The 19,307-nt window shown below is 39.1% G+C and overlaps 1 protein-coding gene across 2 annotated transcripts in view; it reads right to left on the reverse strand.

Moving 5' to 3' along the window:
* Positions 1-17,852, reverse strand: part of LOC143230439 (QRFP-like peptide receptor) — a 90,480-nt gene extending 72,628 nt beyond the window's left edge. For both annotated transcript variants that reach the window (XM_076463997.1, XM_076463989.1), the window contains exon 1: positions 17,610-17,852. The gene's annotated coding sequence lies outside the window, so the exon portion shown is untranslated. The remainder of the gene's footprint in view (positions 1-17,609) is intronic.
* Between the last annotated feature and the right edge of the window lie 1,455 nt (positions 17,853-19,307).

Consider the following 19,307-nt stretch of genomic DNA (forward strand, 5'->3'; position numbering starts at 1 on the left):
GTTAACAGTTGGCCAGGTGTATCAACCAACATCTCGTGGTTGAAGTGTGTTAACAGTTGGCCAGGTGTATCAACCAACATTTACTGGCTGAAGTGTGTTAACAGTTGGCCAGGTGTATCAACCAACATCTTGTGGTTGAAATGTGTTAACAGTTGACCAGGTGTATCAACCAGCATCTACTGGTTGAAGTGTGTTAACAGTTGGTCAGGTGTATCAACCAACATCTACTGGTTGAAATGTGTTAACAGTTGACCAGGTGTATCAACCAACATCTACTGGCTGAAGTGTGTTAACAGTTGGCCAGGTGTATCAACCAACATCTACTGGTTGAAATGTGTTAACAGTTGGTCAGGTGTATCGATCAGCATCTACTGGTTGAAATGTGTTAACAGTTGGCCAGGTGTATCAACCAACATCTACTGGCTGAAGTGTGTTAACAGTTGGCCAGGTGTATCAACCAAACTCTACTGGTTGAAATGTGTTAACAGTTCACCAGGTGTATCAACCAACATCTACTGGTTGAAATGTGTTAACAGTTGGCCATGTGTATCAACTAACATCTAGTGGTTGAAGTGTGTTAACAGTTGGCCAGGTGTATCGACCAGCATCTACTGGTTGAAATGTGTTAACAGTTGGTCAGGTGTATCGATCAGCATCTACTGGTTGAAGTGTGTTAACAGTTGACCAGGTGTATCGATCAGCATCTACTGGTTGAAATGTGTTAACAGTTGGCCAGGTGTATCAACCAACATCTACTGGTTGAAGTGTGTTAACAGTTGGCCAGGTGTATCAACCAACATCTCGTGGTTGAAGTGTGTTAACAGTTGGCCAGGTGTATCAACCAACATTTACTGGCTGAAGTGTGTTAACAGTTGGCCAGGTGTATCAACCAACATCTTGTGGTTGAAATGTGTTAACAGTTGACCAGGTGTATCAACCAGCATCTACTGGTTGAAGTGTGTTAACAGTTGGTCAGGTGTATCAACCAACATCTACTGGTTGAAGTGTGTTAACAGTTGGTCAGGTGTATCGATCAGCATCTACTGGTTGAAGTGTGTTAACAGTTGACCAGGTGTATCAACCAACATCTACTGGTTGAAGTGTGTTAACAGTTGGCCAGGTGTATCAACCAACATCTACTGGTTGAAATGTGTTAACAGTTGACCAGGTGTATCAACCAACATCTCGTGGTTGAAATGTTTAACAGTTGATTAAGTGTATCAACCAACATCTACTGGTTGAAGTGTGTTAACAGTTGGCCAGGTGTATCAACCAACATCTACTGGTTGAAGTGTGTTAACAGTTGATCAGGTGTATCGATCAGCATCTACTGGTTGAAGTGTGTTAACAGTTGACCAGGTGTATCGATCAGCATCTACTGGTTCAAATGTGTTAACAGTTGGCCAGTTGTATCAACCAACATCTACTGGTTGAAGTGTGTTAACAGTTGGCCAGGTGTATCAACCAACATCTACTGGTTGAAGTGTGTTAACAGTTGGCCAGGTGTATCAACCAACATCTCGTGGTTGAAGTGTGTTAACAGTTGGTCAGGTGTATCAACCAACATCTACTAGTTGAAGTGTGTTAACAGTTGACCAGGTGTATCAACCAACATCTACTGGTTGAAGTGTGTTAACAGTTGGCCAGGTGTATCAACCAACATCTCGTGGTTGAAGTGTGTTAACAGTTGGTCAGGTGTATCAACCAACATCTACTGGCTGAAGTGTGTTAACAGTTGGCCAGGTGTATCAACCAACATCTACTGGTTGAAATGTGTTAACAGTTGACCAGGTGTATCAACCAACATCTACTGGTTGAAATGTGTTAACAGTTGGCCAGGTGTATCAACTAACATCTAGTGGTTGAAGTGTGTTAACAGTTGGCCAGGTGTATCAACTAACATCTAGTGGTTGAAGTGTGTTAACAGTTGGCCAGGTGTATCGACCAGCATCTACTGGTTGAAATGTGTTAACAGTTGGTCAGGTGTATCGATCAGCATCTACTGGTTGAAGTGTGTTAACAGTTGACCAGGTGTATCGATCAGCATCTACTGGTTGAAATGTGTTAACAGTTGGCCAGGTGTATCAACCAACATCTACTGGTTGAAGTGTGTTAACAGTTGACCAGGTGTATCAACCAACATCTACTGGTTGAAGTGTGTTAACAGTTGGCCAGGTGTATCAACCAACATCTCGTGGTTGAAGTGTGTTAACAGTTGGTCAGGTGTATCAACCAACATCTACTGGTTGAAGTGTGTTAACAGTTGACCAGGTGTATCAACCAACATCTACTGGTTGAAGTGTGTTAACAGTTGGCCAGGTGTATCAACCAACATCTCGTGGTTGAAGTGTGTTAACAGTTGGTCAGGTGTATCAACCAACATCTACTGGTTGAAGTGTGTTAACAGTTGACCAGGTGTATCAACCAACATCTACTGGTTGAAGTGTGTTAACAGTTGGCCAGGTGTATCAACCAACATCTCGTGGTTGAAGTGTGTTAACAGTTGGCCAGGTGTATCAACCAACATTTACTGGCTGAAGTGTGTTAACAGTTGGCCAGGTGTATCAACCAACATCTTGTGGTTGAAATGTGTTAACAGTTGACCAGGTGTATCAACCAGCATCTACTGGTTGAAGTGTGTTAACAGTTGGTCAGGTGTATCAACCAACATCTACTGGTTGAAGTGTGTTAACAGTTGGTCAGGTGTATCGATCAGCATCTACTGGTTGAAGTGTGTTAACAGTTGACCAGGTGTATCAACCAACATCTACTGGTTGAAGTGTGTTAACAGTTGGCCAGGTGTATCAACCAACATCTCGTGGTTGAAGTGTGTTAACAGTTGGCCAGGTGTATCAACCAACATCTCGTGGTTGAAATGTGTTAACAGTTGACCAGGTGTATCAACCAACATCTACTGGTTGAAATGTGTTAACAGTTGGTCAGGTGTATCAACCAACATCTACTGGTTGAAGTGTGTTAACAGTTGGTCAGATGTATCGATCAGCATCTACTGGTTGAAGTGTGTTAACAGTTGACCAGGTGTATCGATCAGCATCTACTGGTTGAAATGTGTTAACAGTTGGCCAGGTGTATCAACCAACATCTACTGGTTGAAATGTGTTAACAGTTGACCAGGTGTATCAACCAACATCTCGTGGTTGAAATGTGTTAACAGTTGATTAGGTGTATCAACCAACATCTACTGGTTGAAGTGTGTTAACAGTTGGCCAGGTGTATCAACCAACATCTACTGGTTGAAGTGTGTTAACAGTTGGCCAGGTGTATCAACCAACATCTACTGGTTGAAGTGTGTTAACAGTTGGTCAGGTGTATCGATCAGCATCTACTGGTTGAAGTGTGTTAACAGTTGACCAGGTGTATCGATCAGCATCTACTGGTTGAAATGTGTTAACAGTTGGCCAGGTGTATCAACCAACATCTACTGGTTGAAGTGTGTTAACAGTTGGCCAGGTGTATCAACCAACATCTACTGGTTGAAGTGTGTTAACAGTTGGCCAGGTGTATCAACCAACATCTCGTGGTTGAAGTGTGTTAACAGTTGGTCAGGTGTATCAACCAACATCTACTAGTTGAAGTGTGTTAACAGTTGACCAGGTGTATCAACCAACATCTACTGGTTGAAGTGTGTTAACAGTTGGCCAGGTGTATCAACCAACATCTACTGGTTGAAATGTGTTAACAGTTGACCCGGTGTATCAACCAACATCTCGTGGTTGAAATGTGTTAACAGTTGATTAGGTGTATCAACCAACATCTACTGGTTGAAGTGTGTTAACAGTTGGCCAGGTGTATCAACCAACATCTACTGGTTGAAGTGTGTTAACAGTTGGCCAGGTGTATCAACCAACATCTACTGGTTGAAATGTGTTAACAGTTGGCCAGGTGTATCAACCAACATCTACTGGTTGAAGTGTGTTAACAGTTAACCAGGTGTATCAACCAACATCTCGTGGTTGAAATGTGTTAACAGTTGACCAGGTGTATCAACCAACATTTACTGGTTGAAGTGTGTTAACAGTTGGTCAGGTGTATCAACCAACATCTACTGGTTGAAGTGTGTTAACAGTTGGTCAGGTGTATCAACCAACATCTACTGGTTGAAGTGTGTTAACAGTTGGCCAGGTGTATCAACCAACATCTCGTGGTTGAAATGTGTTAACAGTTGGCCAGGTGTATCAACCAACATCTCGTGGTTGAAGTGTGTTAACAGTTGACCAGGTGTATCAACCAACATCTACTGGTTGATGTGTGTTAACAGTTGGCCAGGTGTATCAACCAACATTTACTGGCTGAAGTGTGTTAACAGTTGGCCAGGTGTATCAACCAACATCTTGTGGTTGAAATGTGTTAACAGTTGACCAGGTGTATCAACCAGCATCTACTGGTTGAAGTGTGTTAACAGTTGGTCAGGTGTATCAACCAACATCTACTGGTTGAAATGTGTTAACAGTTGACCAGGTGTATCAACCAACATCTACTGGCTGAAGTGTGTTAACAGTTGGCCAGGTGTATCAACCAACATCTACTGGTTGAAATGTGTTAACAGTTGGTCAGGTGTATCGATCAGCATCTACTGGTTGAAATGTGTTAACAGTTGGCCAGGTGTATCAACCAACATCTACTGGCTGAAGTGTGTTAACAGTTGGCCAGGTGTATCAACCAACATCTACTGGTTGAAGTGTGTTAACAGTTGGCCAGGTGTATCGACCAGCATCTACTGGTTGAAATGTATTAACAGTTGACCAGGTGTATCAACTAACATCTAGTGGTTGAAGTGTGTTAACAGTTGGCCAGGTGTATCAACTAACATCTAGTGGTTGAAGTGTGTTAACAGTTGGTCAGGTGTATCGATCAGCATCTACTGGTTGAAATGTGTTAACAGTTGGCCAGGTGTATCAACTAACATCTACTGGTTGAAATGTGTTAACAGTTGACCAGGTGTATCAACCAACATATACTGGTTGAAGTGTGTTAACAGTTGACCAGGTGTATCAACCAACATATACTGGTTGAAGTGTGTTAACAGTTGACCAGGTGTATCAACCAACATCTACTGGTTGAAGTGTGTTAACAGTTGGCCAGGTGTATCAACCAACATCTACTGGTTGAAGTGTGTTAACAGTTGGCCAGGTGTATCAACCAACATCTACTGGTTGAAGTGTGTTAACAGTTGGCCAGGTGTATCAACCAACAACTCGTGGTTAAAGTGTGTTAACAGTTGGCCAGGTGTATCAACCAACATCTCGTGGTTGAAGTGTGTTAACAGTTGACCAGGTGTATCAACCAACATCTACTGGTTGAAGTGTGTTAACAGTTGACCAGGTGTATCAACCAACATATACTGGTTGAAGTGTGTTAACAGTTGGCCAGGTGTATCAACCAACATCTACTGGTTGAAGTGTGTTAACAGTTGGCCAGGTGTATCAACCAACAACTCGTGGTTGAAGTGTGTTAACAGTTGGCCAGGTGTATCAACCAACATCTCGTGGTTGAAGTGTGTTAACAGTTGGCCAGGTGTATCAACCAACATCTACTGGTTGAAGTGTGTTAACAGTTGACCAGGTGTATCAACCAACATATACTGGTTGAAGTGTGTTAACAGTTGGCCAGGTGTATCAACCAACATCTACTGGTTGAAGTGTGTTAACAGTTGGCCAGGTGTATCAACCAACATCTCGTGGTTGAAGTGTGTTAACAGTTGACCAGGTGTATCAACCAACATATACTGGTTGAAGTGTGTTAACAGTTGGCCAGGTGTATCAACCAACATCTACTGGTTGAAGTGTGTTAACAGTTGGCCAGGTGTATCAACCAACATCTACTGGTTGAAGTGTGTTAACAGTTGGCCAGGTGTATCAACCAACAACTCGTGGTTGAAGTGTGTTAACAGTTGGCCAGGTGTATCAACCAACATCTCGTGGTTGAAGTGTGTTAACAGTTGGCCAGGTGTATCAACCAACATCTACTGGTTGAAGTGTGTTAACAGTTGACCAGGTGTATCAACCAACATATACTGGTTGAAGTGTGTTAACAGTTTCCCAGGTGTATCAACCAACATCTACTGGTTGATGTGTGTTAACAGTTGGCCAGGTGTGAAATGTGTTTATTGTCACCCATGTTTATATACACCTACTTGTTGAAATGTGTTAGTTATCATATAGATTTATTTACACCTATTGAGTGACATTATAGCTCTAAGCTGAATGTATCATTACACAGTTGTTAAAACGTATTTAAGTTCCTACGGATACAAGGAACCATTACAATCTGAATTATTCTACCATTACCTTCTCAGTCCAGATGTCACTTGCGGTTTCTTAGCAATTTAACTTCTTAGTTGAATGCACAGCGTCTAAAATATGTTAACAGCGAAATACCCGATTTAAGGCACTCAAGCTTTGCTTACATCATTACATAACTGCTTCCTAGCTCCAAGTTTATTTGTAGGTTTCATTTATAATTTTTAGGGGTGTACAGTTTTGACTTGAATTAAAATCAGTTTGTATTTCAGTATGCTGAGGTTCCTCTGCTGTTCAGGTCATTAAGAGTATGAATGTGTGCTGTGTTAGAAGGCTGCAATCTCACTTTTGTCTTGATGCTCTGATTAAATAAAGCGTAACATTTTATTACGTAATGCTTCAAGTGTTGCCTTCTTTCTTGTATTCTAGTACCTTATTACGTAATGTTGTGTTCTGATTTTATTCTAGTAATTTATTACGGTAATTCTTTAATTATATCAATCAACATGTTGTGGTTGAAATGTGTTAGTGGTTAGTCAGTTAGGTGTATCAAACAAACTTTAATGGTTTAAATGTATTAATAGTCAACTAGGTTAATCTCCCCATCTGGTGGAAATATTTATCAATTAATTACCTGTCTACCTCAGTGTTTATTTTTCTTTTGTAATTTAGTTGTTGACCAAAGGGAGCTTCACCTCATAAAATGGTTCTTTACTGTTATTACAGTGTCATATTTATAATATGGTGACCGTGTTTACATCACCACGTATTACAGTGTTGTGTAGTCATATTTACTGGAATAAATACAATTTCTCGTTTAGAACATTGTCTTGTTCCAAGTCGGTAAGAGAATATTTTTATATGTTTTAAATCTCCTATATGACCAACTCATGAGCTGTGGCTCAATAAAAACTGCGTGAACTAATTTTGTTTTTAATTTCGCGCATAGCTACATGAGGGCTATCTGCGTTAGCCCTCCCTAATTTAGCAGTGTAAGACTAGAGGGAAGGCAGCTAGTCATCACCACCCACCGCCAACTCTTGGGCTACTCTTTTACCAACGAATAGTGGGATTGAACGTCACATTATAACTTCCCCACGGCTGTAAGGGCGAGCATGTTTGGTGTGACAAGGATTCGAACCCGCGACCCTCAGATTACGAGTCCAACGCCTGGTCATGCCGGACCGTGTGAACTAAATTATTACTGCGAGTTAACTTTCCCAGTGTGAATGGTGTTTTGATAAAAGATAAAATTCACTTTTATTGAATACAGGCCCGGCATGGCCAAGCCTGTTAGGGCGTGCGACTCGTAATCTGAGGGTCGCGGGTTCGCATCCCCGTCGCGCCAAACATGCTCGCCCTTTCAGCCGTGGGGGCGTTATAATGTGACGGTCAATCCCACTATTTGTTGGTAAAAGAGTAGCCCAAGAGTTGGCGGTGGGTAATGGTGACTAGCTGCCTTCCCTCTAGTCTTACACTGCTAAATTAGGGACGGCTAGCGCAGATAGCCCTCGAGTAGCTTTGTGCGAAATTCCAAACCAACAAAATTTATTGAATACAAAACAAAACATATCATCATCACCTCGCTTGATTCACTTGGTAACAAATTCGCCAGTTCGTGTTTCCTTTTATTATTTCAATTGCCGTACATTTTAGAAATGTTAGATTTTTATTAAATTATTAAATTCGCCGAAACAAATGAACCATTAATTTCATGATAACATACACACGTGTTTCAGTTTATTTTGTTAAGCACTCAATTTATGAACATAGCAAGAACTGCACAACTAGAAAACAAATAAATAAAAATCTTGTCATATACTTCAAGAAGTTAAAAATAAAAGCTAATAGACAATTTTTCCCTTCAGACTAAAGTATATATGCTTACTAAATTAATAAAAATGTAACTTATTAGTTATGAAGAGACATTTTTATAGGGAACATGAATTTTAATTAAAACCAACTCTGGTTCAGCCATGCGGTATGTGACTTGAAAAGTGCAAATGGATTGGCATCTGTTTTCTACAGTCTTAAGTAGCCATAAGTTTGCAGAAATGTGAATCTAAGTGTATCATTGTCTAAAGTACTCTTTTCTTAGAGCTTTGGAAACGAAAGTACGAGGAATGTGATAAAAAATTTTAACAATGTCAAAAGAAAAAAACATTCATAAAGCTACATTACTTGACGTTGTGTGAATACAGCGACACTCCAAATAACTGTGGTTCTAACCTGTAAAACAGTGTAATGAATTGAAAAATTTGATGCTACGTTTACAGAAATAATCACTGTTAAGAAAGTGAAAGGTGTGGCTGGTTATGGTATTTCAACCTTATAGATTTGGTTTGGTTTGGTTTCTTTCGAAATTCGCGCGAAGTTACACGAGGACTATCTGCGTTAGCCGTCCCTAATTTTGTAGTGTAAGACTAGAGGGAAGGCAGCTAGTCATCACCACCCACGGCCAACTCTTGGGCTACTCTTTTACCAACGAATACCGGGATTGATCGTTACTTTATAACGCCCATACGGCTGAATGGGTGAGCATGTTTGGTGCGACGGGGATTCGAACCCGCGACCCTCAGATTACGAGTCGAGTGCCTTAACTCACCTGGCCATGCTGGGACAGGAGAGTGATGACATAACAGTTCCGCCAAGAGGAAACATAGTTACACAAAGTAGCACCAGAGAGCGTGTTGGTACGATTATCATAGAGTGATGTAGATAAATCAATTTGTTATTAACTGCATTGTAATACCAAAGTATAAATATCAATATTTTATCTAATTTATATAACGTTGTGTTTGCAGTTATAACCATGGAATTCTTTTTATTACAATTATAGTTTTGCTTTGTGTGTAAACCATTAAATCTACCATTTTAATCTCTAGGTCTTATGAACTTTATGGTTTCTATTTACATATTTAATGTCATACATTTTACAAAGGCGGATAGTGTTCTTATAGACGAATGTTTGTACTAAGAACAATATTACCAAAGTTCATTTGATGATTTAATAAATAATAGTACTTTGCCTTATTTACATAGCATACTGTTAGAAATATCTCTCATGAGAAGGATAGATATTTCGTGAGGCCCGGCATGATCAGGTGGTTATGACACTCTAATCTGAGTGTCACGGGTTTGAATCCCCGTCACACCAAACATGCTCGCTTTTTCAGCCGTGGGGGCGTTATAAAGTGATGGTCAATCCCACTATTCGTTGGTAAAAGAGTAGCCCAAGAGTTAGCGGTGGGTGGTGATGACTAGGTGCCTTCCCTCTAGTCTTACACTGCTAAATTAAGGACGGCTAGCGCAGATAGCCCTCGAGTAGCTTTGTGCGAAATTCAAAACCAACAAGCATTTTTAGTGACATCTCTAAATATCATTTAATATTTTATCATACAATCTTACTATATCACTAGTGTGTATTTGTGGTTTAAATATATTATTACGTCATTCTGTTACGTATACAACTATGATTATTACTGCGTATATTAATAAACGAATTTTTAACTAAATATTTCACTTTAAATTTGTTGACAGCTTTATAGTTTTCACTTACATATCTACTACATAAAACGAAAAGATATCTCTCTGATAAAATCTTCCCGCTATATATGTGAAGGATAATGCTTTATTTTTGAAATATAATTAGATTTCAGGGTGGGTTGGCAGATATCGTGATGAGTATGTATGTATTCTTATAACAAAGTCACATCGGGCTATCTGCTGAGCCCACCGAGGGGGATCGAACCCCTGATTTTAGCGTTGTAAATCCGGAGACATACCGCTGTACTAGCGGCGGGCCGTGATGAGTAATAAAACTGAATCGAGTGTACCTACACCCCACACTTGTTATTGCTGGAACCCAGAAATCATAATCGATGGCGGAAATTCTCCATTAAGATTGCTTGTTGTCAAGGGGACACACTGATGCAACATCACCAAACTTTGTTCAATTTGGGTCACTTGGCTACAGCCTGACAATAACACTTGTTTTACCCACAACACATTTTAATTTTGAAAATGCCAAAACTAGAGTTCACCTTTTCAGATCAGCACGTTAAAAAAGGCATTCAAAAAGGAAGATTCCAAAATGTATAATAATATTCACTGTCTTCACCATCACAATTATTACAGTTAACTAAGTCGGAATATGTATTTGAAAATCACTGTTTTTCATTTTATGATGATTTATAAAAAAGAAAATTTGAACGTAACTTAAACATATACAGAAATCTAAATTATATTCAAGGAATAGTTGAAGGAGATGACCAAATAAACATAACAAAATGTAGTTTCGTGAAATACTAGAAATAGAATAGTCATCCAGTTGGTAGTTACACAGGTCACACCTAGCTAAGTCACTAACATTAACCAGTTGGTAGTTAAAGTAGAGTACACAAGTCACACCTAGCTAAGTCACTAACATTAACCAGTTGGTAGTTAAAGTAGAGTACACAGGTCACACCTAGCTAAGTCACTAACATTAACCAGTTGGTAGTTAAAGTAGAGTACACAGGTCACACCTAGCTAAGTCACTAACATTAACCAGTTGGTAGTTAAAGTAGAGTACACAGGTCACACCTAGCTAAGTCACTAACATTAACCAGTTGGTAGTTAAAGTAGAGTACACAGGTCACACCTAGCTAAGTCACTAACATTAACCAGTTGGTAGTTAAAGTAGAGTACACAGGTCACACCTAGCTAAGTCACTAACATTAATTAGTTGGTAGTTAAAGTAGAGTACACAGGTCACACCTAGCTAAGTCACTAACATTAACCAGTTGGTAGTTAAAGTAGAGTACACAAGTCACACCTAGCTAAGTCACTAACATTAACCAGTTGGTAGTTAAAGTAGAGTACACAGGTCACACCTAGCTAAGTCACTAACATTAACCAGTTGGTAGTTAAAGTAGAGTACACAGGTCACACCTAGCTAAGTCACTAACATTAACCAGTTGGTAGTTAAATTAGAGTACACAGGTCACACCAAACTAAGTCACTAACACTGGAGTATACACGTCATCCAGTTGGTACTCACATTAGAGTACACAGGTCACACCTAGCTAAGTCACTAACATTAAGGTACCCACCTCATCCAGTTGGTACTCACAGTAGAGTACACAGGTCACACCTAGCTAAGTCATTAATAATAGGGTATACACGTTACCCAACTGGTACTAACACTTGAGTTCACGGGTCACGCCTAGTTACGTCACTAATATTAGGGTACACACGTCACCCAGTTGGTACTAACAGTAGCTTACACAAGTCACATCTAGCTAAGTCACTAACATTGGAGTACACACGTCACACAGTTTTTACCAACAGCAGAGTACACAGGTCACATCTAGCTAAGTCATTAATAATAGGGTATACACGTTATCCAACTGGTAGTTACACTTGAGTGAGTACACGGGTCAAACATGCTCAGACTTTGCTCAGGTACCCAAACGCTTCCTTTACATTATGAAAGTAATGTGATTTCAAAACTGTTACGAAAAAACTGGTTCCTTTACCTTATGAAAGTAATGTTATTTCAAAACTGTTACGAAAAATCTGGTTCCTTTACCTTATGAAAGTAATGCTATTTCAAAACTGTTACGAAAAAACGGGTTCCTTTACGTTATGAAAGTAATGTGATTTCAAAACTGTTACGAAAAATCTGGTTCCTTTACCTTATGAAAGTAATGCTATTTCAAAACTGTTACGAAAAAACGGGTTCCTTTACGTTATGAAAGTAATGTGATTTCAAAACTGTTACGAAAAATCTGGTTCCTTTACGTTATGAAAGTAATGTGATTTCAAAACTGTTACGTAAAAACTGGTTCCTTTACCTTATGAAAGTAATGTAATTTCAAAACTGTTACGGAAAAACTGGTTCCTTTACGTTATGAAAGTAATGTGATTTCAAAACTGTTACGAAAAAACTGGTTCCTTTACCGTATGAAAGTAATGTGATTTCAAAACTGTTACGAATCATTCTTTCATTATTATTTTTTGTTCTTAAAATGTCTCGTGCTATTTGTACGCTAAGCTCTTAAGCGCTAAAGCAATAATTTTATTTTCATCGAATACTTATTTTCTGATGTGTGGAACACCGCGTTTTAAAAGCCACGGTAAGAGAAAAGAATTAGGCTTTCTGTTTGAAACAAAGTGAAAGTCGCGGTTTAATGCTTTGACGATATCGTAAAACAAAAAGGTATTTTTATCGAATTGTTCGAAGGAAACGTTAGGCGAAGACTAACCATTTAAAGCTTTTGTTTTTTGTGCTTTCTTAAGTTTGAGCTGGTCAGAACAATACACACACAAAATAGTGTCGAATGCCGTTATTTTCATAAAAGTATTTTCTCAAAAATTTGCTGATGTGGTCGATTTTTAAAAAGAAAAACATAGATGAATAATAAAACCGATATTTTGTCGTAACAGTTCTTTAAGATCTTTAATCTTTTACGAAAAAAAAATGCTTTCCAGTGATACAGAAGGTTTATAACGCTAAGAACCAGGTTTCGATACTCAAAATGGGCGCAGCACAGACAGCCCATTGTGTATCTTTGTGCTTTACAACAAACATATAAACGTAAAAGGGTCCAGCATGGCCAGGTGGGTTAAGGTGTTCGACTCGTAATTTGAGGGTCGCGAGTTCGAATCCCCGTCGCACCAAATATGCTCGCCTTTTCAGCCGTGGGGGCGTTATAATGTAACTACCAATCCCACTATTCGTTGGTAAAAGAGTAGCCCAAAACTTGGCGGTGGGTGGTGATGACTAGCAGCCTTCCCTCTAGTCTTACACTGCTAAATTAAGGACGGCTAGCGCAAATAGCCCTCGTGTAGCTGTGCGCGAAATTAAAAAAAAAACACAATAAACGTAAAAAGAAAATCGCTAACTTTTCTGTCTGTTTGACTGGTGTCACAAATTTCTATAATGGTCTGGTTAAAATCAATTTGTTCCAGTAACTCAAGTGAGACCTCTTTTTAAAGATTAGATTTTAATTAATAAACAGTCAGAGGAAAGGCTAAAAGTGGACAAAAATTTTCATTTTAACGCCCTAAGGTCACAAATGAGGGCTCAGTTTCACGAGAAGAATAGTAAATGAATCAGTGAATCCGGCACCAAATATAACAGGTCTTTAATGTCACATGTAGCTCTTAAAGGCCAAAAGTACTAGGCTTAGTGAACTCTAAACACAAAACTAACTGTTTTGAAAGGGTTCTCTACGTACAAATAGGATTACGTGCGTGTGTGGTTGTGACTGTTAAGCTTAGCCGCATTGTGAATACAGACTAAGAACGCGATCAAACACGAATGAACCAAGTGAAAATATTTGGGTTCATATTACCCCTAAATTGGATATGGCATGAAACGTTGTTTAAACGCTAATTACAATTGCCGACATTGGATAAAAAGTAATACACTATGATTTATGCAAAAATAACGTAACAAGGGTTTTACTTAAATGTTCGACAAAGTAATAACAGGTGAAGTGAAAAAGAAAAAAAAAGAGGTCGACACTAAACCTGGCCCTCTATGGTCCTAACCATGAACCAAATTCCGATGTAAATAAAGAACAAGTGTATCTTTACTATGGGGCTCGGCATGGTGAGGTGGTTAAGGCACTCGGCTCGAGGGTCGCGGGTTCGAATCCTCGTCACCCCAAACATGCTAGTCCTTTCAGCCGTGGGGGCGTTATAATGGTAAAAGAGTAGCCTAAGAGTTGACGGTGGGTGGTGATAACTGGCTGCCTTTCCCTCTAGTCTTACACTGCTAAATTAGGGACGGCTATCGCAGTATAGCCCTCGTGTCGCTTTGCGCGAAATTCAAAACAAACAAGCCAAACCTTTAATATGGCTCACGTAGTAAAACGGGTGTAACTGGTTCTCTCATTAATAACATTATTTCGCAAGTTTGATTTAGACTTCAAGAAAGGGTCATAATTTAGCATTAGGCTTAGAGGATTTCCATCTCTTCAAAATGTCACCTTAATTTTGCTTGCAGTTTGGGAAAGAAGTTTTTTAGGATCGCAAGTTTAACATTTCTTGCTCGTGCAGGTAGTTTGATTAAATAAATTATTGTGGCGTTTTTAGCTTCATTGTTTTGATTATTTATGAGAAGGAAATTTATGTAATTATCGTCTTCTAGCGACTGTTTGTAAAACCCACGATCTATACGATAACTAAAATAAAATAACTGTTTATTTAGTAGAATAAACCTAAATAGTACTGCAACTAGCGTCGCCTGTTAACTGCTAGCTTTAGAATGAAACGGGGCACTGTTGCAACTAGAACCATCTATTAATTACTAGTTTAGTAGATAAGAACCAAAGATAGTACTGCAACTAATACCATCTCTTAATTTCTAGTTTAATTGAATGAAACTGGGTAGTTCTATAACTAGCGCCATCTATTAACTGCTAGTTTAGTAGAATGAACCTGAGAGAGTACGACAACGATCACCATTTATTAACTGGCTAATTTATGAGAATGAAACTAGGTAGAACTGCAACTAGCGCCACCTAAAATTTAATACTGCCTAATTTCTCGGGTAAATGAAAAATAAGACATCGAAAATTTCATCGACTCCGAAGCACGTGTTGTAAAAGTTCACGTTCTTGTTATTTAAATCCGACTTTTTTCTGTCTCTCAGTATCCTATAAATTTCATTCAGTTAGGCTTAAGAGATTGGGATTAATTGGCTGACAGAGACGTGGGTGATAATTCCCTTAAGACAAAAATATTCATGATATTACATGGGTGGGATTCTATCTCTCAACTTTCCTATTGTTTTCTAAAGGTTAGGACGCTTGACTCGTAATCTAAGGGTCTCGGGTTCGAATCCTAGTCATATCAAAAATGTGCGACCTTTAAGTCGTGGGGTCTTTATAATATTGCCCCCCAGTGGCTCAAGGGAAGGCTGCAGACTTACACGCTAAAATCCGGGTTTCGATACCCGTGGTGGGCAGAGCACAGATAGCTCATTGTGTAGCTTTGTGCTTAATTCAAAACAACAACAACAACAGCTTCCTAAAAGTTAACATACGTGATGCAGTTCGAAAGGTCCAACGTTCCAGTTCTAACACGCCGCTGAACAGTTTTTTGGGGGCTTTATAACCATGGCAGTAAATTCGAATGTTACTGACTGTTTCCTAATAAACATTTATAAATTACTGATGGTTTTGCCCTAACATTGAGGTCTCTGACTTGGCCATTTTAGCCTGTTTGTTTGTCTTTTTGGTGTTAAGCACAAAGCTACGCAATGGGATGTTTGTACTGTGCCCACCACAAGTGCCGAAGCCCGATTTTTAGTCGGGTGAGCCCCCAGAGTTACTGTTGAGCCACAAGGGGAGGGCGTTTTAGCCTACGTGTCACCCACGAAAATACGTAAAGTCCTATTATTTCTAAAACATTTTTACGAAATTCGAAGGTTGTATTGATTTACGTTTCTTACTTTTGAACTTTGAACTTAGAGTCCATGATTACGGTCTGTAAGAAAAAACTCTAAAAAGTACGGAACGCTGAATGAACGTTGCTACATATTTGTTAATATTTCCGAAACGAAACGTTTGAGTTAAGTTAAGTTGAATAACCGCAGCGAGGAAGGTTTTCTTAACTTATTGCTCGTATTTCGTTTAGATTTTCCAAAATCCTGTTTGAGGACGAATTATACCTGCCATTGATAATTTTGAAGCGTTAGGCTAGATGGAAGATAGCTTGTCAAAACCTTTTACTGCAAACTCTTCGGTTAATCTAATTGGATACTAGGATTTGGACGTCACTCATAATACACTCACAGCCCCAGAGTGTGGAGCACACCTTTGGCAGTAACAGGCGAGAACCGTCGAACCTCAGGTCCTCTATCGGACACGCGATCAACGGGACTTCAGCTCCGCAGACGCTCAGTGTGATTTAATTTATATATACTTAGTTTATTTATTAATGAAAAAGCACTGTTACTTAAAAGAACACAGCCTTTTACGTGATGTCTAGTACATAACATCTATCATATACAATTTATTTTCTATTGCTCCCGGTTGGATATTTCTGACAACGACGTGGAAACACCAGAAGGGCTGATCCTGTGAAATAACTATAAGAAACGTCTCACATAGCCAGGACCGGGATAAGACTACATCGGGCCCGCAGGGAGCTTCTGTGGGCCTTCCTCATCTCTACAACCTTATATTAACCACCATATTTTACCCTCTTACTAATATAATTCTTATAAAATAATATTTTTTAACGTAACAATCACTTGGAAAGGTTATGAAAAACTAATTTCAGTTACCTTAGAAGCAAATGTCACGTGATACAAAAATTCTAAAGTGTATAAAAAAATAAACCAGCCACTGTTAGCCACTTGACACGGTAGCCAAACGTAGCGTACTTGTTTGCTGTAGGAATACAAAGGCGAGTGCCTATTTGGCTATTAGTTAATCCAGACCTTCACATAATAACGTGCTTTCACACAAATGTCCAGCCTGCTAAGATTCGTTTTAAGTGTATTTAAGATAAATATAAACCTCTAAAGAATATTCGTCACTTCATTAAAGTATTTTTTCAAAAAAACGTGCAGGTAGATAGTAATGCTAATAAATGTGTTTGTGTTTTTCTTTTAGCAAAGCCACAACGGGCTATCTGCTGAGCCCACCGAGGGGAATCGAAACCCTGACATTAGCGTTGTAAATCCGTAGACTTACCGCTGTACTAGCGGGGGGCGCTAATAAACGAACTGTGTTCAGTAAAAATGGGGTCGGTATGGAATGATATGATGCTGCTGATATGGGGTCAGTTTTCTATAAAACATCTTTTGCCCCCTGAGGCCATGCTCCTTGAAAATGTATTTCTTTACCGACTTTCTCCCATCCAGTATGTCTGCGAACTTAAAACGCTAGTAACCGGGTTTTGATACCTGTGTTGAGCAGAGCACGGATAACCCTTTGTGTAGCTTTGCGCTTAACTACAAACAAATAATTCCTTAGCAAAGTTATCAAAGCCAGTACCCACCCCATAAAATAATACAACTGAAAAATTCTGAATTCATAAGTTAAAAGCATCCCTCAGTGCCTGAGCGGTAAGTGTGCAGGCGAAAGAAAACGGGTTTCGATACCCATGATGGGCACAGCACAAATAGCCCATTGTATTAGTTTTCTTTTACTAACCAACAGCCCCCCGCTAGTACAGCGGTAAGTCTACGGATTTACAATGCTAAAATAAGGGGTTCGATTCCCCTCGGTGGGCTTTGCTCTAATAAGAACACCTACACTAACCAACAGATAAACAAAATCCGAAAAGAGACACGATAACTCGATAAGATTAAAAACACCAAAACGAGAATAAATTGAAGTTTCTTACCTTTAACAATCAGTTGTACAAGAGATGAAATTCTTTTTATATTTGAAGAATAAAACGTGTACGTGTAAATAAAACTGATGGGTTTGGTGAAGTCAAGGAAAACAGCTCGGGCTCGGGATATTTTTTTATAGGAAGTCTTCGTATCAAACTTTGCTCTTGCCACTAGCAGTGAGAATAAGACAGCGCAGATGCAAAGAGTCTGATGTGAAAGCATGAGACGGTCTAGAGGGCTGCAGCAAGTGCTTCCCTATCATCCACGACGCTGAGCATGATGGGATCTGTTTGAATAAAAATACACTTAAGTACAAACCATGGCATCTTGTACGAACTCTTTCTCTCTATTAAATCACAAAGAGAGAGAGATGTACTAGAACTGTATATGTATACACATATCGGAAATAATACGTTGTCACGTCTTCTTTAACTCTCAGATGTCACCGAATCCACATGTCAAGTTTTGTATACCAAGAAGTCCTTCTGTTTCAAATTGGTTTCATATTATTCATTTTGATCACGAGTATGAGAGGTTATAAGTCTGTTGTCTAGGCGTTGAATTAACACTCGCCGCTAGAAACCAGATTTCGATACCCGTAGTAGGCAGAACAAAGATAGTCAATTGTATTGCTTTGTGCGTAATTCAAAACTACCACTACGGAACTTATAAACTAAGACTAACTAACGTGTCTATAAAACAATGGACAGATGAACACTTTTAGCTTCATCAGATTTACACTTCCTACTCAAAGAATGTTTTTTTGACAATAAAGTTAGAAAAGAAACTTTATTTCCTCTAACTTTCCGCTTCATCCGGGGTACTAGTATTTTTTCCCCCATTTTTTACTACTTTATAGCTACTTTGTGTGTTTTACTTATATCAAAGCCACATCAGGCTATCTGCTGAGCCCACCCAGGGGAATCGAACCCCTGATTGTAGCGTTGTAAATCCGTAGACTTAACCGCTGTACAAGCTGGGGGCGTATAGCTACTTTGACAGCTACGCAATAACTTCATTTTTACCGGAAGCGAATGCATGAAATGGATAAATAGGAATTATGAGTTTGATACCCGCCATATATTTGAGGGCAACAAATCAGAGTTTGATTGCTTTCTTATTTAGATCAAAGTCGCACGAAGGGCTATCTATGCTGTGCCCTCCACAGGAATTGGTCCATGACATTTAACATCACCGACCTATTCGGTGTGTGGGTGGTTGAGGTAGAAAAGAAAAATATAACTTACAATATCTTATTTATTTATTACTTTAAAAATATAACTTACAATATCTTATTTATTTATTACTTTAAAAATATAACTTACAATATCTTATTTATTTATTACTTTAAAAATATAACTTACAATATCTTATTTATTTATTACTTTAAAAATATAACTTACAATATCTTATTTATTTATTACTTTAAATGCCCGGCAAGGCCAGGTGGGTTAAGGCATTCGACTCTTATGCTGAGGGTCGCGGATGCGAATCCCCATCGTACCAAACATGCTCACTCTTTCAGCCGTGGGGGCGTTATAAAAGCGACCAATCCCACTATTCGTTGGTAAAAGAGTAGCCCAAAACTTGGCGGTGGGTGGTGATGACTAGCTGCCTTTCCTCTAGTCTTACACTACTAAATTAGGGATGGCTTGCGCAAATAGCCTTCGTGTAGCTTTGCGCGAAATTAAAAAAAATATATATTT

This window comes from Tachypleus tridentatus, chromosome 1 (genome assembly GCF_004210375.1).
Source record: "Tachypleus tridentatus isolate NWPU-2018 chromosome 1, ASM421037v1, whole genome shotgun sequence".
NCBI classification, from domain to species: domain Eukaryota; kingdom Metazoa; phylum Arthropoda; class Merostomata; order Xiphosura; family Limulidae; genus Tachypleus; species Tachypleus tridentatus.